We start from the raw sequence: 25,102 nt of genomic DNA on the forward strand, positions 1-25,102 counted from the left end.
CGTGGATGAGTGTGGGCATTCGGCTCCTTATCGGCACAGGGAATGTCTCCATGGCTCCCTGGCAGGACAGCCGAACACGCCTCCTCCCGGTAGCTGGTGCACACTCCAGGCTACCGTGTAGGAGACAAAGAAAGACAGTGCGAGGCTGGAGGCCCTGCAGGGGGGCGAGGGGACGTCTCACGCTTCTCCCGAGGTGCAGGTCCGTGCCTGTGCTGCTTGCCGCCTGTTGCGGGCTGGTCCCCGGTGTTGAGCCATAACTGCACAATAAAGGGGTGTCAGTCAGGGATGTCTTCCAGAACATTCAGCAGCCCAGCACAGGCATGGACTTGGGGACAACAGCACAGAGCTCTGTGTTAGCAAGAAAAACTCAAACGCAAGGAGCAGTCGGGCGATCACCGACCGACGCGCCGGCCCCGAGGTCAACAGCCGTGTACTTGGCCGTCTTCGCTCCGTCTGTATCTGTGGGTGCACATGGGGCTGTTTTTGCAGAATCTGAAAAGAAGGGTGCAAATTGAAGAGGTTCTCCCACAACGCCATGGGCACAGAAACGTAACCAGTTACCTGATCTTACCTAACATCCCGTCTACACTCCGGTGTCTCCACTGCCCCAGAGGGGCGGCTGCCATTATTCCTCTGTCAGCGTTTTAGAATCGGGATCCCAGCACAGGGCGCCTGCCGTGCTAGTTCATTTTCCCAGACTTCACCTTGGAAGCCCCGGCAGAACCTGGGAGGTTTCTGTTCAATCAGGGGACACAGGGACCAAGTGGGGACACAACACCAACGGCTCCGCCCTGACGCCCAGGGTCAAGTGCAGGGCAGCAGCACCCTCCGGGCAGTGGCCTCTGGGTTCCGGGGACATTCCCGTCCTGTGCCAAGGGCGCTTCCTCTGAGTTGGCAAACCCAGCCTGCCACTAATTCCTGGGATTCTGGGCTGTTTGGAGAGGGAGGAGGCCTGGGTTCTGCCCCACTGCAGCTGGAATTGGCTTCCTTTTATGAGTGAAGGAAAAAGGGAAACGTATTTATGTTCACTCTTGCCTCTGAGTGACATCTCGGGTTCAGCTCCCAGACTCTCCCTCCTAGTTTGTCAAGGAAACACGTGTGGACACATCTCTCTCCGCTCACAGGCAAGTCCACAGCTCCAGGGCGCAGAGCCCTGGCCACGGGGTGTAGGTTTCTGTACATCACAGGCAGGTGCAGAGATGGAAGAGCTGTGAACAGCCCGGATTACCTGTCCCACCCCTGCCAATCAGCCGGCAGCATGGGCAGGGGTCACCTTGGGGAGCCCAGAAGGCTGGGGGCAGAGGGAAGGGGCTGTGTCCATGGAGGAGCGGAAAGAACCGGCCCCCTTCCCCAGCCCGGCCTCCTCTGCTGGCTTCCCTGGAAGATGAGCCACTTTTGGAGGGAAAGGGAGAGGCAGGAGGCATGGAATGGAACAGTCTAGAAGGAGGCAGAGCAGGGTTTGCCCGAACTGGAACCGGCTTCTGCCACCCACAGTGGTGGCAAAGCGCAGGCATGGGCCACGGCCTCCTGCTCCTCCCTGGGGACCAGGCTGTGTATCCTCAGGCAGGGAGGTTTGGCACCTGGTCTTTCTGCTCCCTCCGCAGGGGGTCCCCGTGAGCTGCCCCACTGTGCTCCACAGGAGACCCCAGAGCCTGGCGTACAGCTGGCAGGAGACGTAGGATAAAGACACCACGTTCCAGGGGCTCAACTGGGATGAAGGAAAGCGTAGTCAAGCGGTCCTTAGGACTTAGGAATCGCAGGAACCCACAGAGGAGGAGCTGAGGCTCGAAGTGGGCGGCTGGCCTGGGCTGCTCAGCTGGCCAGCAGCCGAGCGGGGCTGACCGCGGCCCCTCTCACAGAGCCTTTCCACCACACACCGCCTCCTGCGGAGTTTGGAACTCATCGCTGATGGTGTCGGGAGGGAAGTCTTGGGAGACACTGACTTGTGGGCGTGGGGGGGAAGGGCACAGGCCGAGATGCTCTGGGTGAACGGCGCTAACGCCTTGGACGCTGAGCTGGCCAAGTTCTGTGCAGAGTCTGTAGCTCGACCCAGTCCTGCCCGGCTCCAGGGCGTGGGGAGCTCTCTCTGCAGCACAGCCTCGCCCCAGCCTCAGGTGGACGCCCGTCTTCAAAGGGCTGCTCGACCAGCTGCCCACTCCCAGTGACAAACTCCTCATCTCCTCTAAACCCGGGGTCTCACTGATGTGAGCAACCCCCACCCCCACGCTGCATTTTACCACTGTGAGCAAAAGGCAGGGGAATGACACCACTTGGTGGTGTAGACAGACCCTCCTGGTGCAGACACACCACTTGGTGGTATAGACAGACCCTCCTGGTGCAGACACACCACTTGGTGGTATAGACAGACCCTCCTGGTGCAGACACACCACTTGGTGGTATAGACAGACCCTCCTGGTGCAGACACACCACTTGGTGGTATAGACAGACCCTCTTGGTGCAGACACACCCCTTGGTGGTGTAGACAGACCCTCCTGGTGCAGACACACCCCTTGGTGGTGTAGACAGACCCTCCTGGTGCAGATACACCACTTGGTGGTGTAGACAGACCCTCCTGGTGCAGATACACCCCTTGGTGGTGTAGACAGACCCTCCTGGTGCAGATACACCCCTTGGTGGTGTAGACAGACCCTCCTGGTGCAGATACACCACTTGGTGGTATAGACAGACCCTCCTGGTGCAGATACACCACTTGGTGGTATAGACAGACCCTCCTGATGCAGATACGCTACCCATCAAGGGGCGCCCAGTTTCTCAGCCCGGGACCTTGCCCACGCGGAGCCCGAGTCTCCACGCCCCCAGGGTCTGCGGTCTGCTGAGTGTCTGTCCTCAGTCTGGTGAGTGACCTTGGTCTTCAGGCTCTGCAGGTGCACACTGTGTGCTGCTCCCCGAGCAGCCAGCCGACCTGCCTTGTTAGGTGGATGATTGATGCCATTCATTTTGGTGAAAACCTTGAGAGTGACTTTTGCCAACAGACAACGTTGCCAACACGTTGCCTCGGCTGAGACGATTGTTGAAATCGTACTTCTCAGCACACGCTGGGTGCTGAGCGGCCAAGCTGTCCCTGGGCCCCGCGAAGAAGGCAGGAAGGGTCCCGGTTCACCGCTCCCGCGAAACAGTTAAACCGCCCGAAGCGTGAGCCGTCTGGGGGATCCGCCATCTTCCCGTTGCTTGTTTCTCTCGGGTACACGCTGTCCCGTTTCCTTTCTGTTCTCTTATGCCTGAATTTCCCCGAGAAGAGCCTGCGACGAGACCAGGAATGTTCCCGTGTGCGCAGCGCGGGGCACTAATGAGCAGGAGTTGTGGGTCAGTCAGGGGATGAGGTGGCAGAGACCGCGCACTGATGCCCCCAACTCCCAGGACAAAGGCAGCGCTTGAGCGTGATGAGCTCGTGGCCTCCGGGTGAACCAGCGCCTGATGCAGGTCTCAGCAGGTGAGGCGACACCCTGAGCTCTTGACAGCCGAGACGCTGCCCCGCTCCGGCCCCGCTCCCGCTCCCGGGCCGGTCACACGCCGCCCTGGTCTGCGCCCTGCTTCCAGCTCTCCCCCCTGAGGGGGGCTCCTCCACGCCCTGGGCAGCCCTGAGCACCCTCCATCTTCTGTGCATTGCAGCACATGGCACACGCAGCCCGGTGGGTCCCAGGGAGGTTTTGGGGGTGCACCTAATGATCGCAGTACTTGTCTGATGCACTCCCAAGCTTTGCAGTATTACTGCTGACGTTTAAAAAGTGAACTTTGGGAACGAAGGAAGCTGCAGAGGTCATGGTGTGAGGCTGACGAAAGCTGACAACGTTCAGTTTATTTATTTATTTATTTTTGACAGGCAGAGTGGACAGTGAGAGAGAGAGAGAGATGGAGAGAAAGGTCTTCCTTTGCCATTGGTTCACCCTCCAATGGCTGGCGCACCGCGCTGATCCGAAGGCAGGAGCCAGGTGCTTCTCCTGGTCTCCCATGCGGGTGCAGGGCCCAAGCACTTGGGCCATCCTCCACTGCACTCCCTGGCCACAGCAGAGAGCTGGCCTGGAAGAGGGGCAACCGGGACAGAATCCGGCGCCCCGACCGGGACTAGAACCTGGGGTGCCGGCACCGCAGGCGGAAGATTAGCCTAGTGAGCCGCGGCGCTGGCCGGCGTTCAGTTTTGCGGCTGCTCAAGTCTGACTTCCAAACTGTCCAAGCTCAGGCCCTTACCCGAGCCCTGTGACCATCTGGGGCCGGCCAGCCATCACTGTGCGATGCGTCCCATCTCCCAGGCCAGCGAGGGGTCGGCCCTGGCCACGGTCCCGCCGGCGTCTGTGTGGTGCATCAGTGAGGCCCGTTTTTGATGAGGGGACGCTTGGAGCTGAGGTTCAGGTGTCTCTTCCTCTGCCCTGGTGTTAGAGGGACGGGCAGCCCGGAAACCAACAGCGTGGCCAGAGCATTTTGACCGGCGGAGGAGCAGACGGCTTCTCTATTTGTCTTCAACTGGCAGGATGCGGAGAATCGAAGCCACGCCGAAGCGGATTGCTGCTCTGCAGAGAGGGGCAGGTGTTCCGACGAGCTGGCGGTTAGCACGAGCCGCCTGCCCCGCGAGGAAGCTGGGGCAGCGGCCTTCTCCACGGCTCGCCGGGCGCACCTGCTCGGAGGGGCGCTCAATCGGGAACATTAAGCCGATCCTTGTGCCGTCCCGGGGGCCCACAAGAAAATGGATTTCTCCCCGCAGGTCCGAGGCACAATGGAAGTGCCTTTTGTCTGGTGCGCTCAGAGAGTTTAGATCTGGGATGTGCTTTGGGTGGAAATGCTGAATTCCCGCCGAACGTGGGGAGGAGACCCTCCCCCATTTGCACCTGCGCCCCGTCAGGGAGCGTTCTTTCTGATGGGACCCTTGTGCTCCGGGAGTGGTTTTGTTATTTGTGTTAAATGGCGCCTCTACCTTTCCGCTCGAGGCTTTTCAGAAAACGTGACTCCCGCAAGGGGCCAGGTGGCTAAGAGTGAAAGGCGGCTCCTATTGTATTCGACACGAAACAAATAGAATGTCTTTCTAGAGTTGTTCCCTCGAATTGGCCCGGATTTGCTCTTTCCTTCGGCTGAACGAGTGGAAGGAAATGATGTCATCGCTTGGCAATCAGCCACCACGACGCTCCTGGTTCCTCTGCGGATTTATGTGCAGGGTGGGATACACGGCCACCTTGCTAATTGGGGGACACACTGCTTGAATCGGTGACAAGGCTGAATTATGGTGCTTTTAAGCAAAGCGACTCCGTTTTCGTACTTTCGAGTTTGTACAAACGTCTGGACTGGGCAGCAGTCTCTCTGGTGAGGCTGCCGGTGTGGGGGAGAAGGGGCGTTCGCCGGCTTCTGCCCCAGCTGACTGCAAACCCTCGAGCCAGCGTGCCACTCGAAGTCGTTTATGTGTTTCCGTCGCAAACTCTACTCACGCTGATGAATCTGCCCAAGAGAATCATCTTGTGGGCTGGCGCCGCGGCTCACTAGGCTAATCCTCCGCCTTGTGGCGCCGGCACACTGGGTTCTAGTCCTGGTCAGGGCGCCAGATTCTGTCCCGGTTGCCCCTCTTCCAGGCCAGCTCTCTGCTGTGGCCCGGGAGTGCAGTGGAGGATGGCCCAAGTGCTTGGGCCCTGCACCCCATGGGAGACCAGGAGAAGCACCTGGCTCCGGGCTTCGGATCAGCGGCTGTTGGAGGGTGAACCAACGGCAAAGGAAGACCTTTCTCTCTGTCTCTCTCTCTCACTGTCCACTCTGCCTGTTAAAAAAAAAATCATCTTGTAATGTTCGGCGGGAGAGTTAAGCACCCAGTGAGTTGGTTCTGATCTCTTCGGTGGAGGAGTAAGCTTTAGTCCTGCTCCTTTCTGGGGGGATCCCAGCCAGGTCCGGGGTGACAAAGGTTGGTCCTTGCTGGGCTCTGTTGTCTGGGTCTCTGTGCTGGAGATCTCGGCACAGCAGACTGAGGAGGCGAGAAAGCGGCCTTGGACTGCTCCGGGACTGACCATGAGCTCAACTTCCTGGGGCACAGCCCCCCCGAAGCACAAGTTTAGGAAGCCTGTGGGTTCACCGACCCCCCTCCATCCCAGGGCTCCCCCAAACGGCCCCGTCGTCTGGGAACGCTAGCCATTTTTCAAAAAAGAACATTTATTTTTTATTTATCTGAAAGGCAGAGTTACAGAAAGGAGAAGCAGAGAGAGAGAGAGAGAGAAGAGAGAGAGAGAGAGAGACATCTTCCATCTCTTGGCTCACTCCCCAAATGGCTGCAATGGCAGGAGCTGTGCTGATCTGAAGCCAGGAGCCAGGAGCTTCTTCCAGGTCTCCCACGCAGGTGCAGGGACCTAAGGACCTTGGGCCATCTTCTACTGCTTTCCCAGGCTATGGCAGAGAGCTGGATTGGAAGTAGAGCAGCCAGGACTCAAACTGGTGTCCATAAGGGATGCCGGCACTGAAGGCGGAGGCTTTACCTGATATGCCACAGCGCCGGCCCCAGCTGGCCGTTTTTTCACAAGAAGAATTATGGCAAAGACACGAAGAGGGGCTCACCCCTGCCATCATGTCTGTCAGGCCGGCGAGGAGCCCAGAGCTGAGCTCATGCCCATCACGAGAGTGGACCAGCAGGGTCCTCGCCCTCCACTGATCCATGTGCGGGGACTGTGTGCACCTGCAGCCATCAGGGACTGGAGTGGCTAACGAGGTGGGTGGGTGGGAAAGGGAAGCAGCAATCCACAGGAGATGCTGCCACTTGTCAATACTAAGACATTGTTCAACTCCAGGGAGCCTCTGTGGACAGGGCTGGCCCCTCAGGCCATGGAGACCTCGGGCTGGCACTGGGCAGAGATGGCCCTGTGGGGCGGGGTGAGGAGGTGTGTGTCCCGGTGGTCGCATTACTGGGGCGTGTTTTTGAGTGACCCAGATGGTGGTGACAGCCGTTTGGAGCTGGGTAGTGAGCGAGGAGATCCCAGCAGAGGAGAGGCAGCCCGAGTTGGGGACAGGCCACCCAGGCCTGCACACGGGGCCTTTGTCCCTGTTGGGCCAGCCTCCGTGTGGTACAGCAGCAGTGGCATGCCGCCTGCCCTGGGCGTTTCTGTGCCGCCCGCCAAAGGCATGGCTGGGTGAGCGCAGGGCACGCTGGGCGCTGCAGGACGGGAGCTGGGAGCTGTGTGTCAGCCCCGCTCTATTTGGATGGCTCCAGCAAACACGTAGATGCCAACAGGTAGTGACGGTTGCCTAGAAGGCCACCATGACGGTTGCTGGGTGGCTGACGTTGGTGGTCATGTGACACTGAGGTTCGCCTTCTGGGCCACGGAGGTGCTGCCTGCCGAAAACTCAGGAAAACTGGTGGAATCGGGAGGATTCAGTTCGGGAAGCAGACCGTCTTCCCGACATCCGTCCGTCTGTCCCGCGGTCACGGTCATGCGTGCAGCAAGGGGGGAACGGGGTGCTCATGTTGGGAGGTTGTTCGCTCTCTTTCGGGTATTTTGGGCCAAAAGATAATTGTTTGAAGTGGCGTTCCAATGCCCTCCTTCTGTGCGTGTGCGTGCGTGCGTGTGTGTGTGTGTGCATGTGCCTGTGCGTGCGTGTGTGTGTGCGTGTGCATGTGTATCTAATACTTTCTTGCTGTTCAGGGTTTTTCGTAAGTTTGCGTTTCAGTAGAAAGTAATTACTCACAGAAGACTTTGAGGGGAAGGATTGCTCTTTGCTTCTGTCTTAAGGGATCCATTTAAAGAAAAATGGTGGGGTGCATTTTTGGCACAGCCAGACCACCTCAGGCAGACCAGAGAAGGCTGTCACCCCGTCCTGGCCCTCCACTCCGGACAGCCCTGACTTTTCCGGGAAGAAGGCGAGATCACCCAGCGAGGTTCCGTTGGGGCTGACTCCGATGTGCCGATGTCTAGATGCAACTTTAAACATCTTTTCAATCCACAAACCACTCCTCAGAGCCCTTTCTCTTCTACAAGGAAATTACTTGGAACAAATATGACATCGATTTCCCATCTCCCTTGATTAGTCTCATCTGGTCTGATTTTTATTATTTAAGGCTTACCGACAACGGGAATATACAGTTAGCAATGGTTCTAATTAGATTTTGTGACCTTTAAGACAGAAAAGAAGACTCGGGGCCCGACAATGTCTGAAACTGCCAAAGAACAGAGCAGGGATTTATGGCTCTCCCGACAGCACTCCTGTGATGTGAGGGCCCCTCGGGATGGAGAGACCAGACACAGGACGGGCGGGGACACGCACGCCGGGGGGCGGGTCTGCGGTGCCGCTGCCCAGGTACTGGCAGCAGCTGGGCCGGGTTTGTGTGGTCACTTTGATCAGCAGATGTTCAAACATGGAACACTGGCTTCAAGCCGTTCACGCTTTTGACTGGGTGCATTAAGGAGTGGACGGTGCCAGAGCCGTGAGGTCACCAGCGCCGGGCTCCGTCTGCGCTCAGGGAGTGGCGGCGTTACGCAGGTGGCGGCGGGCGGGGACAATGGCGTGTTTGCTGAGAGGCCGGGGCCGTGTGCCTTTTTCCAAGCCCAGTTTCCATAGTGGCTAGAGCTCTGGCACACTCTGCCCGACCCGGAGAGGGATTAATGTGCGGTCTGTCGCGGGGCCGGTCTTTCCTAAGTGAGGCATTCATTGGAGCAAAGCCCTGGAGCCCGGCTCACGGTAAGCAGCGGCCAACCCCAGCCGGAGGCTTCCCCTTTAGGCGGACGAGCTTTTTCCAGCGTCTGGAATGAGCATCAGGTGATTCGACACCAATGCCCGTAGCGTGACCAGGGCCCCCGGAGAAGCGCCCACACTGCTTTGCGCATTTAACATGGACGGTCCACACACCCGCCCTGGACACACACGCACACACACACAGCCCTACACCCCTATTGGGGGTAACGAACGTGTACAGAAACGCAAATCCAAAGCAGACGCGAGTTTCCTGCGGGTGTCTGCTTTATTTTTCTTTGGCGTGATTCAGGAGGTGAGAGGCCGGCAGATCCAGGCGGCCGCCAGAGATCCAGCGAATCCGGTGCACACAGGGGCTCCACCATGTCCGACACAGGAAAAGAAACAAACAGTCGAAGCAAAGAAAAACGACTGATTCGGGGCAGACGCTCCTGAGCACGACGCCGGGTGAAAACCCAGCCGGGCCGAGAACGGTGGGGCAGGCCTGGCTCCAGCTGCAGGCTAGGGAAGTCCCCGGGGGGCCCCAGGCTCCCGCCCGTCCCGCCGGCCCGGTGTCATTGTTTCTGGGTGCAGGGAGGGTTGAGGGACCACAGTGGACCCTGATCCCCAGATCCTCTTAGTGTGGAAAATTCGTGCGGGGAGAATGCTGAACGCTCTGCCCGCTGGCCTGGGAGAGATAGGCGCCCGTTCACAAGGAGGCCCAAGTGAGTGCCCACGGCCAGTGCCCGTCAGAGGTCCAGGGCCAACCACACGAACACCAGGACTCCTGCCACCTGCGCGCCCCAGAGCTGAGGCCTGGTCCCTGGAGCAGGGTCCCCCCAGCTCTCCCCTCCCCCCATGGTCTCAGAGACCCTCTCTTCCAAACAGAGCCCGCTGCCACCCTCACCGGCTGCTGTGAGCTCGGGCGAGTTAGTCCAGGGCTCTGGGGCTCCATTCTGCCCTCTGCAGAAGGCAGAGACCAAGGCGACCGTAGCACTCAGGGGCCGAAACACGAGGCCACGCCTGTGCAGGGAGCCCAGTTATGCGGGCACTTTCAAAGCAAGGCCTCTCTGGGGAGCAAGGATGCGGCCCCTCCTGGGCCTCCCCCCTCCCCCCCATACCCCTGGGTGTCCCCCCCATACCCCTGGGCCTTCCTCCCACCTCTGGGCCTCTCCCCAGTACCCCCGGGCCTTCCTCCCATATCCCAGGACCACTCCCCATACCCCCGGGCCCACCCTGGGGCCCGTCTGCTTAATCAGGGTCAGGGGAGGACCCGGCAGCTTCCCGGCTGGGCCTCCGGTGGCAGCTTCTCCAGGCCTGACGCACAGGAGGGCTTTGGGGTTTGGGAACAGAAACAGCAGTATCTCATAGATCTCTCTTGGACGGCCGGGCCGGGCGCATCAGTCGCTGCCACTCCTGGCAAACGGACAGCTTCCCACCTCCACCTGGCCACGTGGCCTGTGGATGGAGTGGCTCTTGCCCTGTCCCACAGCGAGCATAGCCCGAGGGCTCGTGGGGCCTGCTTGTGCTGGGTGTTGGGCCCGGGGCTGTGGAGCAGTGTCGCAGGGACGTGCCAACGCCGCAGTGGCCTTGCGGGCGGAGCGGTGCTGTCAGGAAGGGCAGCCCTGGCTTTCCCTCATGATGTCCATTCCTTTTAATTATTCCATTCGGACAACTTTGAAAGTCGGCCTGTGAGCAGACGGGTGATTTATGCCTGCATTAGCGGCTGCCGCGGCCGCCTCCCACCTCGCAGCAGACCCTGGCCAGTGCGTCCGCCTGCAGCCTGCGTCCAGAACTCCCCGGGGGCGTCTCTGGGACCACCGTGGGACGTCCCCAGGGGCCCTCGCTCGGGTCTGGAGATGCAGATCACACAGACCCGTGTCTTCCGTGCCCTGGGTGGGAAGCCGAGCGCTCCGATTTCCCCCTTCCTCCCTCCTTCGTCCACTTCCTTCCTGCTTCCTCCCCTCCCCCGCTTAATATAATGGAGACCCGAACGGTTCTCTGCAGGGGGCCGAGACCCCGGAAGCAGCCCCCACCAGCAGAGAGGAAGCACGGGTCTCCCTGGGTCTCAGCACGCGCTCACGGAAGACACAACCTGCCTGGTGAAATGGACAACGTAGTGGCCGCAGCAGGCCAAGGCTCAGCCCGGGCCGGGGGCTGGGGGCTCCTGGCGGTGGAGGCAGGCGGCCTCAGCCCCGGGAGGAAAGGGTGCCCAGTACATCCCAGCCTCTGAGAAGGTCAAGACTGTGTTTTGTGGGCCAAGGACATTTATGGAGCTGTAAAAGGGATCATTTTTGCTAATGCCACGAAATTATACTCTGAGCCGAACAACAGTCGCCCGCGGCAGGTACAGAAGTAATTTTCCTCGAGTGAGAAATCTGGCCTTTAGAGAAGGTGGAGGCAGCTCCGCTTGACAGCGACGAGGCCTCTTCCTGTGCAATTTAAGTGACCAGACAGGAGCTGCGCCTATGTAAATGTGTCTCTGGAAAAGTCACCGGGGAGGGACAAACAGATACTGAGGCCGACTGCACGCCCGGTGGACAGGACCGGGGCAGGAGGGATGCACGGTGAGAATCCACCTGGCTGCTGTCCCACCAGCTGTGCGCTCCCAGCGCGCACCAGCCCTGGCCAGGCGGCAGTGAAGGAGACACACAAGGAGATGGACGTCCGGGCGGGTGGACGTCCGGGCGGTGGGAAGGTGTTTCTGAAACCCTGGCCGTCTGCAGAGGGAGTCTGTGTGGACCCATTCCTTCAACCAGCCCGGTAACCCCACGTAGATTGCCGTACCAGTAACAACCCTGTTTCACACACAAGGAAACTGAGGCCAGACAGCTTACGTGGCTTGCCCAGGTGCCCCCACCGCCACACCCTGTCGTCTGGGTACGGCCGTGGGCACAGGCGCCCAGCAGGTGCCTCGGGGCCAGCCCTGAGCGACCCCTCCGCCCTCAGCAGTCCTCGTCCATAGCCGCTGCTGGTCTCAGTGCGGCTCAGCCGCGCTCTGCTTGGGGCCTGGACCGGGTTTTCCTGACTGCGCCCCAGGCTGCCCCCTGCTCAGCTTCTGTCACCCACACTGTCCCCGCAGCCCGCCTCTCTCTGCCATCGCAGGAGAAGAGGAGCCACGAAGGAGGACCGACGTCTCCTCTTCTCCACACCCACCTCCCAACACTCCCCACTGCCGGGCCCTGGGGCTCGCTCGCACCCTCGCCCCTCCTGGGTCCTTTCACCTGCCTAGCCCAAGCCCCTCCCTTCCTCCCTCTCCCTGCTCCTCACCGAAGCTCTCGAAGGAGTCAGAGGGCGGGCGAGGCCCACTCGTCACGTCCAGGGTGGCGGTTTCTGATCTGAACCAGAGTGGATGTTCCCAGCCCTCTCTGGGCCCGGCCCACAGCCCCCTTGGACTGCACTCCCCATGCCGCCCCCTTGGGCTCCTGCAATTCTGACCCCACTTTCCCTCGGTTCTCCAGGCCGGTGCTCCCACGTGCGTGCGAGCTCTCTCTGCCCTTGCCAAGCCCAAGCTCACTAGGCCCCACTGTCCCTCAAACTGGTGCCCCCTATGCTGCGGGCACAGCCTTGGCTGGCCACAGTCCTCAGCCCAGATCTCACAGGACATCTGTCCCGGACATCCGGGGCCAGGTGTGGAGCCAGGAGCTGGCCTTGGCTTCTCTCTTTGCCCTGTCCAGCACGTGCACGGGGCACTGCGTCTCAGTGACCCTCTCGTGGAAGTGTCTCTGGGTCCCCATCCTATGGCCAGGCCCTGAGTCAGATCTTTATTACTTGCCATCCAGTCCTTCCTGCTTCTGAACCTCTCTTCAGCCCCATGAGCTCGGCACAGCGATCCCAACTTGTCTCCCACCTGCCCTATCTCCCCCAACCCCCGCCGCCTTTTTAGGACCTCCAGTGGCTGCCCCAGCCCCTGCGGAAGGGAATCTAAACCCTCAGCGTGGCTCTGAGGCCCACAGTGAACTTCAGGCTCTCTGTTGCCTGGGCTCCGTGTTCTTCGAATTCCACGGAACACTCTGTCCCTTGTGCTTGGCCCGTGCCTTCTCCAGGCTCTGCCACTCATCCTTGGAGGCCCAGCCAGCCTGCTCTCGGGGAAGCCGCCGCCTGGGGACTTCCAGGCCTCTGAGCAGGTGACTCTGCCCCACATCCCGTCATCTTCAGGGCTCCTCGGTCCCCCGCCCCGTCAGTGTGTGGGGACGGAACACACAGGGTCCCCTCTCTGTCTCTGCAGCCTAGTTCAGGATCTAGACCACAAGGGCTTTCAACGTCTGCTGGTCGATTTGTTAAACACCTCAATGCTGTCTCCGTTGATCCTGCAGGAATAAATCTCACACCATCCCAAGTGATTGCGGATTCCAGACGGGAAGAGTCCGGAATCAAAATTCATGAGACCTTTCAAAAAGTTTTAGAATGCCCTTTGATGCAAATGGGATCGATCGGTCATCGGAGGTAGTGAAAAATGATGTCTTCAGAGTGTGGGGAGGTCACAGGGACGCGGTGAGCAGTGGCAGGAGGTGTTTGCCGGACGTGGGGGAGGCCCGCGGGGCAGGGGGCCTGCAGCGGGCAGCCCCCAGGTGGGCCTGTGTAGCCATCCCGTGCCACCTGCTGCCTCCCAGCCGTTCAGGAGCAGCGGCTTCTTCCAGAGGCTGCAGCAGCCACCTGCACCTTTTGGGGAAAGAATCTTCCAGAATCTTCTGGACCCTAATTAGGCACCCGCACATTCTTCTCCTAAAATCTGGCAGCCCAAATGGCTTACTCGGGTTAGAAATTAAGCCAGAAGGTGTTGTGTTAGACACTCTAGGAGGTAAAGCACTTGGCTTTTGGAAGATGATTACTTGTTTGAAAATACTTTACTCGATGGAGAAATTGTGAGCAATTGAGCTTTTTGCGATCACATATATGTATTTTTAAATGCGTCTAGGGAGTGCCTGTTCAACGGGAAACCTGTGGCTGAGTGCTCAGGAAACTCAAAGATTGCTCCCTGTGTAGAATTGGGAAATCGAGAGTTTTTTTTCTTTTCCCCTCTTTGGTTTTCCTCGAGGCAGGGCCCTGTTCCACCCCCCAACCCCCCCATGAGCGCTTTGGGCCCAGGAGGTCCCCGATGACAGCTGGAGCAGCGTGCTAGGCTCTGCGGGAGCTGTGGCTGCCGGCGCTGCCCTTGGCCTCGCACCAGGTGGCCATGGCCGCATCTGAGCCACAAAGGAGGACCGACGTCCTGCGCCCGTCCTTGGCCCCACAGTCTCTGGGCCTCACCTGGAGCCTCTCGATGGCTCTCCAGTCTCGTCGCTCTCGTGGGGTCGTGATCTGCCTGTAACATGCTGAGGGGTGCAAGGGGAGACACTTCCAGGACTCCAGCTCTGGCCAGCAGGCCCCTTCCTGCTCCCACCACACCCCCAGCTGGTCACGGCCACACCTCCAGCGCCAGCATCGCATGACTCAGCTGCCACAGGGTCAGAGAACGGAAGCCCCAGCTCTTCCCTGCAAGGCCTCTGCTCTCCCAAGAGTGTGTTTGCTCCTGGTGCCGAAGTGGTTCCCGGGTGCCCACCCTCATGGTGCCGTGTGCATAGTGTGGTTCCTGGTGCCCACCCTCATGGTGCCGTGTGCATAGTATGGTTCCTGGTGCCCACCCTCATGGTGCCGTGTGCATAGTGTGGTTCCCGGGTGCCCACCCTCATGGTGCCGTGTGCATAGTCGGATCACAGTGAACACTTGAGGATTTATCCCCGTGGGTGCTGCTTTCTTTTCTTTTTTTTTTTTCTTTTTTTATTTTTTTGACAGGCAGAGTGGACAGTGAGAGAGAGAGACAGAGAGAAAGGTCTTCCTTTGCCGTTGGTTCACCCTCCAATGGCCGCCGCAGCCGGCGCACCGCGCTGATCCGATGGCAGGAGCCAGGAGCCAGGTGCTTTTCCTGGTCTCCCATGGGGTGCAGGGCCCAAGGACCTGGGCCATCCTCCACTGCACTCCCTGGCCACAGCAGAGGGCTGGCCTGGAAGAGGGGCAACCGGGACAGAATCCGGCGCCCCGACCGGGACTAGAACCCAGTGTGCCGGCGCCGCTAGGCGGAGGATTAGCCTAGTGAGCCGTGGCGCCGGCCTTCTTTTCTTTTTGCGTCACAGATGTAATTTGCCACCAGCCCTGATGCTCTTTCTGACTCCAGTGCAACACTGGTGAACTGGAAGACAGCCTGCCCACCACATTCATTGGAGCAAACGCTAGTTGCCAGTCACGGGCTCCTCCTCCATCACATCACAATGGACCATTGCCCCTCAGCTAGCACCGCCCCTCCCCTGTGCAGAGAACTCTGCAGAGCCTGGGCCCTGACCTCAGGTCTCCGACATCGCCGCTGTGGAGCCCTGATACCCCAGCGTTGGATGAACTGAGAGGACAGATTTGTGTTTAAAAAAAAAAAAAAAAGAACACCACTCCTGGGGGCCGGCGCTGTGGCGTGGCGGGTAAAGCTGCCACCTGCAACACCGGCATCCCCTGTGGGCGCCTGCTCACGTCCTGGCTGCTCCACTTCCAATCCAGCTTCCTGCTAATGCGCCTGGGAACACACCAGAGGCTGACCTGAGTCCTTGGGCCCCTGCACCCACATGGGAGACTGGGATGGAGCTTCTGGCTTCTGGCTTCAGCCTGGTCCAGCCCTGGCCATTGAGGCCATTTGGGGAATGAACCAGCAGATGGAAGATCTCTCTGTCTCTCCCTCTCTCTGTGTAGCTGTCTTTCAAAAAATAAAATAGAACAAATCTTAAAACCAGCACTATGGAAACGCTGTAAACGCTGGAATGGGGCGGCTGTCAGGGCCCTGGCTAGTTCGCTGCTCAAGTCAGTACTCCTGCTGCGAGAGAAAGGGGCTGCCTGTAGCAGAATCCAGTTCAATTGGACTCTCAGCTGGCACATTAGCCCCACGGAGGCCACTCGGCCCTCCCCTCACAGCCTGCATCCCACGGGGTCTCAGGAGAAGATCTGGGGGGCGTATGGCAAGCCTTCCTCAGTGTCCCAGAGGGTCACAGGGCCTGCACGCCCGCACTGGGGTTTGGACTGGACTCACCTTCCCCTGCCTCCACGTCTGCTGGTGCTTCCTCTGTTGGCACACCTGCACCTGAACCCACACCTACACCCACACCACACCCACACCTGCACCTGCACTCACACCTGCACCTGTACCCACAGCTGCACCCACACCTGCACCTGCACCCACACCCGCAACCACACCTGCACCCACACCCACACCTGCACCTGAACCCACACCTGTACCCACACCCACACCTGCACCTGTACCACACCTGTACCTATACTTACACCTGCACCCACACCCACACCCACTCCCACACCTGCACCTGTACCCACACCTGCACTCACACCTGTACCCACACCCACACCTGCACCTGCACCCACACCTGCACCTGCACCCACACCCACACCCATGCTTGCACCTGTACCCACACCTGCACCCACACCTGCACCCACACCTGCACCTGTACCCACACCTGCACCTGCACCTGTACCCACACCTGCACCCACACCTGCACCACACCTGCACCCACACCCACACCTGCACCCGCACCCCGAAGCCAGTGCTCACCGCAGACATTACCAATCCAGCCAGGCCCTCTTCCCCCGACTCCCGCTGGATCTGAGCTGGTTCTCACCTGTTCTCTTGCCCTTAGTCCTGAAGCTCCTGCTACCATCTGTGGATGCTTTTTGTTCTTGTTTTTTAAAAATCATTAGATTGTACACTTTATTTTTTTTAAAGATTTATTTGAAAGGAAAAGTTACAGAGAGGCAGAGAGAGAGAGAGAGAGAGAGAGAGAGAGGTCTTCCATCCACTGGTTCACTCCTCAGATGGCCACAACAGCCAGAGCTACGCTGATCTGAAGCCAGGAGCCAGGAGTACTTCCAGGTCTCCCACGTGGGTGCAGGGGCCCAAGGACTTGGACCATCCTCCACTGCTTTCCCAGGCCATAGCAGAGAGCTGGATCAGAAGTAGAGCAGCCGAGACCCAAACTGGTGCCCAGCTACTATGCCACAGCACCAGCCCAAAGCCACCATCTCTTAAAATCGTTGTCCGTGGGGAAAGCCATTTCCTCTGCCAAATGGAACTGGGACTGCGAATAAGGACCTCGTGGCCTCCATGACCTCCGACGGCCACCGAGACCTCCCCACACTGTTCCAGTGTGCAGCGGCAGCAGCCTTGGGGAGGGGACCAGCAGATTCCCTACGGGACACTGCTTGCTGGTTTCCTTACCATTTTCAACTAACGTGACGGTGGATCGGCCGAGACCGGCGGAACTGTCCCCATTTTCCCAACGTGGAAACGGACACAGCCCCCTTCCTGGGGACATCACCGTGCAGAGCCTGACTGAGCTGAGTGTCTGAATCCTGGCTCAGTGCCCCCTCGCCGTCGTCCTGCTGTGATTCCAGGGCGTTCTCTTTTCCATAAAGTTTAAAACCACGAGGTTTCGGACTCTTGTCTGCACAGGGATCTGGGTTGTGGCTGAATTCCCAGGCAGCGCCCACCTGTAGGTCCGTCCACAGACACAGTCCCCGGGGGCAGCTCCACCCTCGTCCTCTCCTCTCCCTCACTGGCTCGGGAACCCAGGTTGGCGCCCCAGCTGCTCTCCCATGCCGCTCACCTCCCCTGGCCTGCCTGCACGTCTCCCTCTCTCCCCCTTCCTTCAGGGACGGATTCTGGGCTCCTGGTGTCTCTCGCCATCAACTTCCTCCCCAGGAAACCTGGAGGTGCCCGGAGCTGGGCAGAGACCAGAGGCCAGCGTGTGCCCTGCCTCCCGGAGGGCTGCACACTCCTGTTTCCCGGAAGGAAGCCTGGACCAGGGGCCTCTCTCTGCCAGGCCCTGGAGACCCCAGCTGCTCGCTGCTCTCTCCCTCCTCGCCCTAGCGGAGCACTGGCGGGCCAGCTCCTCTGTGCAGGAGCCGTGTGACGCCCCGGGAACGCCGCAGCCGCTGGCTGCTGGTGCTGTCGTTCAGGAGTGGTGCAGATCACGTCAAGTTTAGGAATGGAGAGTGATCCCACACGTGCCACACCCCATTCACCTCCCGGGGACTTCCCGAAGCCCCTGCCCCGTTTGCAGTCACCACATGGAGAAGCCAGTGAGGGCCTTCGCTGACCTCCAGCCAATCGACCCTGGGCTCTGGGGCAGCCTGGCTGCACCGACCCCCAGCCCCCAGGCTGCAGCTGCCCATCAGCCCTTGGCTTTGCAAGATCTGCTGGGTGTAGAGCATTGGGGCCTCGGAGGTGGCCCCCTGCCTCCGGGATTCCATGCCCACTCACCCTCCTGCCCCTTCTGCCCCTCCTCCCCTCCGCAGACTCCAGCCCCCATTCCAGGCCCCCACCTTCCCGTCGCAGGGAGTCCTGGAGCTGATGGCGGAGTGATGGTGCGGTCACTCCTCCGCACCTGCAGGGCCCCTCCCGGCACTGAGGCCATGAGACCAGCTGTTGTTGGAGGAGGTGAAGGGAAGAAAGAGCAGGAAGCAGAGGCGAAGGGCACAGAGAGGGACCCCAGGGGCTGCCTCGGCAGTGCAGCGCCCCCTTGGGCCTTCCGCAGTGCCCCTGGGGAGGGGTGGGCACAGAGGCTGCACCCCGCTTGGGCCCCCAACCCCAAGATCTGGCCCAAATGAAGCCTCCCAGTCACCTCAAACCAGCCGCAGAGCCGGCAAAGTGGAGGCCCGCTGGGGTCCTCCCGTCCCTGACCTGGGACGGGGGGCTGACGGTCATTGTTCCCAGCCCCACCACACACTTCCTCCCCACCCGTGCCCAGGCCGCCCCACTGGGCCCCACTCCACCCTGGGGCGGGGGCGGGGGCAGGCCCCTTGGGATCAGGAGCCACGACAGAGCCTCCAGCCGGAGTCTGGGCGCTGGCGGAAACTGTGCCGCGCCAGCGCCTTCGCTCCCAGCCTGGGGTGGTGGGGGCAGGAGCCGGCTGGAGGGGGACAGGGAGTTCCCAGCTCAAGCAGCTCCTTCAAGAATAGGTCAGACGGAGAGCCTGTGTCACTGTGTCTTGCCAGAGGGTCCCCAAGACCCAGGATCCAGGAAGAGACGGAGCCTACTCAGGAAATCCCCATTCAGCCAAAAGCAACTCAACAGAAGGAGCTGAAGAAAGGCTGGAGAAAGACAGGAAACTGGTCGTTAGAAGGCGATTAGGGGACCCCATTCTGAGGCCCTGGGAGTGGGGAGACGGAGCGGAAGCCGAGGCGGTGGGAGCCGTTCCCTGCCTCCCAGACAAACTCCAGGCTGCGGGTGGAGTTGGAAAGCGATAGGGAGCCGTGTGCCCCTGAGTCCAGACCCACTGGGGCCGGAGCCAGACTGCGGGAGGAGCCACCACGGGGGCTCAGGTCCTGCGGAGACCGTGGGTCCATGCTTGTTCCAGTCCAGGCCCGTGCCAGCTCTCGCTGGGGTCTCTCCTTTTGGCCATGTGTGCAGTCCCACACCATCTGTCGTGTCTACCTAGCCACCCATCTTTTCATCCATCCCCTTCCCATCCATCCACCCACTCACCCGTCCATCCATCTGTCCATCCACCCACCCATCCATCTGTCTATCCATCCGCTCATCCACCCATCCGTCTGTCTATCCATCCACCCACTCACCCGTCCATCTGTCTGTCCATCCACCCACTCACCCGTCCTTCTGTCTGTCCAGTCACTCACCCATCCATCCATCTGTCCATCCACCCACCCATCCATCCGTCTGTCTGTCCACCTACCCGCTCATGCATCCATTTATCCATCCACTCACCCCCCACATGCTTACTTGCCCTTTTTCTTGTCCACCCATAGAAATCCCTTTACATCACAGATAATGGACAGGTGCACTGGACCTTCTCATTCCCACTGCTGCTTCTGCATCCACTCCTGCGTTTTCCTTACAGCCGTCCTATGGCACAGCCGGGCAAGGTCCCCTAACCTCTCGTTGCTGGTGAGGAACCTGAGGTTGAGAAATGGAAAAGCTTGGGGCCAGCCTTGTGGTGCAGTTGTTAAGTCTGCATGCCACACTGGCATTCTATACCAAAGCGCTGGTTCAAGTCCCGGCCGCTCCACTTCCAATCCAGCTCCCTGCTAAGCGCCCGGCAGTGGAAGATGGCTCAAGTACTTGGGCTGATGTCACCACGTGGGAGACCCAGATGGAGTTCCTGGCTTTGGCCTGACCCTGCCCGGGCTATTGTGGGCATTTTGGGGGGTGAACCAGCGCGTAGAAGGTCTCTCTCTCTCTGTCTCTGACTTTCAAATAAATAAATAAGTAAATGAACCTTGAAAGCAAAAGAAGTAGAAGCATGTGCCCAGTGCCACACAGGGAGGGCCTGACCCTGATCCCCACCGTACCCCAGCCGGCCCTCTGATTCTGCACTGACTGAGCCCCTCCTGGGTCTGTGGGCGGGGCGGAGTCTCACGCTTGGCTGTGACAAGCGGCTCCCGCAGAGGTGGGGTTTCAGGGCTGGTGGGGCCCAGCATTCACCTGCGCTCCTCGCCGCCAGGGTGGCTGCCGGCTGCACTCGGCACAGAGGGGTCGGAGGAAGCGAGCTTGTGTGTTGCCCTCAGCTTCCCCACCCGTCAAGCCAGGCATTCAGCCATGACATTCTCCCAGAAGCTGTCAGCCCCTAGCCCCCTCCTGGCCACAGGACCCCCCGTGTACCGCCCGGGCCCTCGCACCCTCGCTGTCTAGGAGCAGGTGCCCTTGGGGTGAGAGCCCACCCACGCTGCCAGCTCCCCGAGCTCAGCACCTCGCTTCCTGTGCGCCACCGAGGACCCGGCTTCTCAGAACTGCAAGCTCTTTCCGCTGCTGGGGCGGGGCTGCCGTCAGTCATCCCTAATAACCAGGCAGACGACGGGGCAGCGCTGCCCTCGGCTTCCTTAGTAGCAGAGAGCGGTCACTCTCTCTCCTTTTAGAACGGCGGTTCCGCGGACTCCATTACCGAAATGGCCCTTGCCGTCTGTGCTCTGTCCAAGTTGCCGTGTCGCTGTTTTATTGCTTCTCTGAAAAGCTCTCGCTAATGAAGGTGAAAGCCGGGTACAAACTGGACCCGGGCTGAGGTGCAAAGCACAGGTGCTCACTAAGCTGGCTGGGGCTCTGCAGGGGCCCCGGCTGCAGCCCCCCGCGAGAGCGCCTCAAGGCCTGGGCCCTTCCTGAACGAGGGGACGTTGGCCCAGAGGGGCGGGTGCTGGGAGCAGAGGCCAGGCTGCCTTGCGTGTCCTCAGCTCTGCTCTGGCGCAGGGGCTGGCGTGGTGGGGCAGGGAGAGTGGTCTGTCCTGCTCACCCACATACCGCAAAGACGGAACACAGGGTCTGTCGGGGCCAAGATTCCCCACTGAAGGAAGAAGAACGAATGGGATGGCTATGGGGGTTGTAGCGGATCGGGGGATAGGGTTGTTGGTTGGGGGCTCGAGTTTCCGGGCTGGGTGGGTTGGCTGGGAACACGGCTTGACTGAGGAGGTTGGGTCTGGGGAGGGCTGGTGGGTTGGCTGAGACGGTTTGCGAGGTTTGGTTGGAGTGATTGAGGTGACGGTGTAGGTTGGACTTTCTGGGGTGTCTGGGGTGATTAGAGCATCAGGATTGATTAGAGTAATTGGGTGGACGTGATGAAAAGAACAGGACTAAGGCTGGCACTGTGGCGCAGGGGGTAAAGCCGCGGCCTGCAGCGCCTGGCATCCCATACGGGTGTGGGTTTGCGTCCCAGCTGTTCCACTTCTGATTCAGCTCCCTGCTCGAGTGCCCGGGGAAGCAGTGGAGGACGCCCAAGTGCATGTGCCCCTGCACCCGTGTGGGAGACCCAGGAGAAGCTCCTGGCTCCTGGCTTCAGACCAGGCCAGCTGCAGCCGTCGCGGCCATTTGGGGAGTGAACCAACGGATGGACGCTCTTTCTCTCTGTCTCTACCTCTCTCTCGGCTCTTTCATGTAAGTGAATAAATCTTTAAAAAAAAAAAAAAACAAGAATGGGACGAGATGGGATGGACAAGCCTTCCCCTCCTCTCCTTTCTCCTGCTCCTACCTCTCTCACACACACAATTCCTAATTGGGGTTCACCCACTTTTTGTCAGTCTTTCTCTAAAGTTAACATTTTAGGATTCATTTCTTTTCATTTTTAATTTTATGAAATTATAATTGAGAAATACTGAGGACAGAGAGGGAGGGAGAGAGAGAAAGAGAGGGAGGGAGAGAGAGAGAAAGAGAGAGAGAGGGAGAGAGAGAGGGAGAAAGAGAGAGAGAGAGGGAGAGAGGTAGGGAGAGAGAGGGAGAGAGAGAGGGAGAGGGGGGGAGTGAGGGGGGGGAGAAAGAGAGAGAGTGAGAGAGGGAGAGAGAAAGAGAAAGAGAGGGAGAGAGAAAGAGAGAGGGAGAGAGGGAGGGAGGAAGAGAGAGAGAGTGAGAGAGGGAGAGAGAGAGGGAGAAAGAGAGAGAGAGGGAGAGAGGTAGGGAGAGAGAGGGAGAGAGAGAGGGAGAGAGGGGGGGAGTGAGGGGGGGAGAAAGAGAGAGGGAGAGAAAGAGGGAGAGAGAGAAGGAGAGAGAGAGAGGGAGAAAGAGAGAGAGAGGGAGAGAGGTAGGGAGAGAGGGAGAGAGAGAAGGAGAGAGGAAGGGAGGGAGGCAGAGAGAGGGAGGGAGGTAGGGAGGGAGAGAGGGAGAGAGAGGGAGAGAAAGAGGGAGAGAGAGAAGGAGAGAGAGAGAGGGAGAAAGAGAGAGAGAGGGAGAGAGGTAGGGAGAGAGGGAGAAAGAGAGAGAGAGGGAGAGAGGTAGGGAGAGAGGGAGAAAGAGAGAGAGAGGGAGAGAGAGAGGGAAAGAGAGGGAGAGAGGGAGGGAGGGAGAGAGAGAACACGCTGCATAGGCAGGTGCTTGTCACCAGCCGGGGCGGGACCCTCTCCCTCAGGGCCTCCTCCTGTCCCCTGCTGTGCAGCCCCTCTTCCGAGCCCCCAGGGATGGAAGAGTTTCTGCCTATGTGTTTTTTTTTTTATCAGTCACTGTGCTTCCTTTGGTTTCAAGAGACAAAATACCAGAATAAGGCAAATACCATTTGTTTAATTTCCAATTATATGGTTAGAAAGAACATGTTTTAAAAATGGGCTTTCTAGAGGGACAAACAGAACATTACTTTTACCCAGAATATTTTGACATTATGTTAATAGACTTTTTGCTTATTATCTTTTTGCTCTATGATAGATTTTGTGTTTTGGTGTGGATTTTTTTTTTGAGGAATAAATTTGGAGTGTGAGAGGAGATACGTGAGGGTGTGATGACAGTAACTGAAGAGCAGCAACATGTCTATTCATGGAAGCAGAATCTGCACTCAGCAAGCTCGTCGGTGAGTGTGTAGCCTGATGGGCTGTGAGGGAGCTGCGTACCGCGGAATCACCACCGCAGTCAAGTCAGACCTCCTGGGGCCGGGCTGGGCCAGGCGAGTGAAGCCACCGCCTGCAGTGCCGGCATCCCATGTGGGTGCTGGTTTGAATCCCGGCTGCTCCACTTCTGATCCAGCTCTCTGCTGTGGCCTGGGAAATCAATGGAAGATGGTCTAAGTCCTTGGGCCCTGCACCCATGTGGGAGACCCAGAAGAAGCTCCTGGCTCCTGGCTTCGGTTCGGCCCTGCTCCAGCCGTTGCGGCCATCTGGGGAGTGAATCAGCAGATGGAAGATTCTCTCTCTCCCTCTCTCTCTCCCTCTCTCTCTCTCTCCCTCCCCCCCACCCGCCTCTCTGTAACTCTGCCTTTCAAATAAATAAATAAATCTTTAAAAACACCAGATCTCCTTCCTATCGTCCCAGACCCCGAGGTCTGTGCCGCATGGTGCCCGCTGGGCCCGCCCGCTCTGTCACAGTCACAGGGGGTCAGGTTCGCCTGGTGGTGAACGCCACACGCACGCCGTCGCTGACTGCACACCGGGCGGTGCCGGAGAGGGCTGCAGGTTCACCGCATCCTGCCTGCCCGTTCTTTCCGTGCTGGGCGGTGTCGAGGGAGCGAGTCCACGCAGCAGGTGCTCGCCCCTCCTCGGCACATTTGGATTCTGCTCATTTTGTGTGGACACGTGAGGGCTCTTCAAAAAGTTCATGGAAAATGCCTGGGAAAGAAACGTGCCTGGATTTCAAGGCTTCTTCCCACCAAGAGAAGCCTATGTTTTTTCAAAGATTTATTTGAAAGGCAGAGAGAGAGAGAGAGAGAGAGAGAGAGAGAGAGAGAGAGAGAGAGATTGGTCCTCCATCCTCTGGTTCACTCCCCAGATGACCAGAATGGCCAGAGCTGTGCTGACCCAAAGCCAGGAGCCAGGAGCTTCCTCCAGGTCTCCCACATGGGTGCAGGGGCCCAAGCACTTGGGCCATCCTCCCCTGCCCTCGTAGGCATACTAGCAGGGAGCTGGATGGGAAGTGGAGCAGCCAGGAGTCTAACTGGTGCCCACGTGGGATGCCGGTGCTGCAGATGTAGGTTTTAACTTGCTGAGCCAATATGCTGGCACAGGCTTGCCTTTTCATAATCTTGTTTAAAAAAATCTTCTTTTTGTATTTGAAAGGCAAGGTCACACACACACACACACACAGCTGGAGAGAGAGAGAGAGAGAGAGAGAGAGAGAGAGAGAGAGAGAGCGAGAGCGAGCTGGAGAAGTCTTGCATCTGCAGTTCACTTCCCAAATGGCTGGGGTGGGCTAGGCTGGGCCAGGACCCAGGAACTCCATCCAGGTTTCCAACACGGGTGTCAGAGCCTGAGCGCTTGGTCATCCTCTCTGCCTCCCCAGACACGTCAGCGGGGAGCTGGATGGGACGCAGAGCACCAGATTCAAACTCGTGCTCTGATAGGGCTCGGCAGCGGTCTCTCCTCGTAGTCTCAATTTCAGTGAGCAGACGTTTCACTTGCCAAAGTATTTATTTCTTTTCATCCACTTGGAAAGCAAAGGGACAGGGAGGGGAGAGACAAGAGATCTCCCACCCAGACGCCCACAGCAGCCAGGGGTGGGCCAAGCTGAAGCCAGGAGCCTGGAGCTTCACCCCATTGGTTGCAGGAGCCCAGGAGTTCAAGCCATGACCTGCTGCGTCCCGGGATGCGGTGGCGGGAAGCCGATGGGCTCCAGCGTGACCTGCTCGGACGCAGGAGCAGGCGCGCTGAGTGGCGGTGTAACCTGCGGAGCCACGCCCGCCCCGGGAGTTCACTTTGGATGAAGCCTAATTTGTCGTCTTTCTCTGGGATTTGGGGTCTCTGCCTGAGTGTTGTGAGGACACCACATCCGCCTTTGTGTGCCGCTAGAAACTTTCCAGTTCTAGATTTGTTGGTCCTGCCATCCATCCTCAAATTAATTTCCTGTGTGCTGTGCAGAAGGAGCTGAGGCGCTGTTTTCGGCACTTTTTCCCTATTTTTTCCACTCCATTTGTTTCTTTCCTCATCAAATTGTCTTGACACCTTTACAAAAAATCAATTGACGGGATACGTATACGTCTTTCTCTGGCTCCTCCATTATGGGCCATTGATCTGT

The sequence above is a fragment of the Oryctolagus cuniculus genome, chromosome 11 (genome assembly GCF_964237555.1).
Source record: "Oryctolagus cuniculus chromosome 11, mOryCun1.1, whole genome shotgun sequence".
NCBI lineage: Eukaryota > Metazoa > Chordata > Mammalia > Lagomorpha > Leporidae > Oryctolagus > Oryctolagus cuniculus.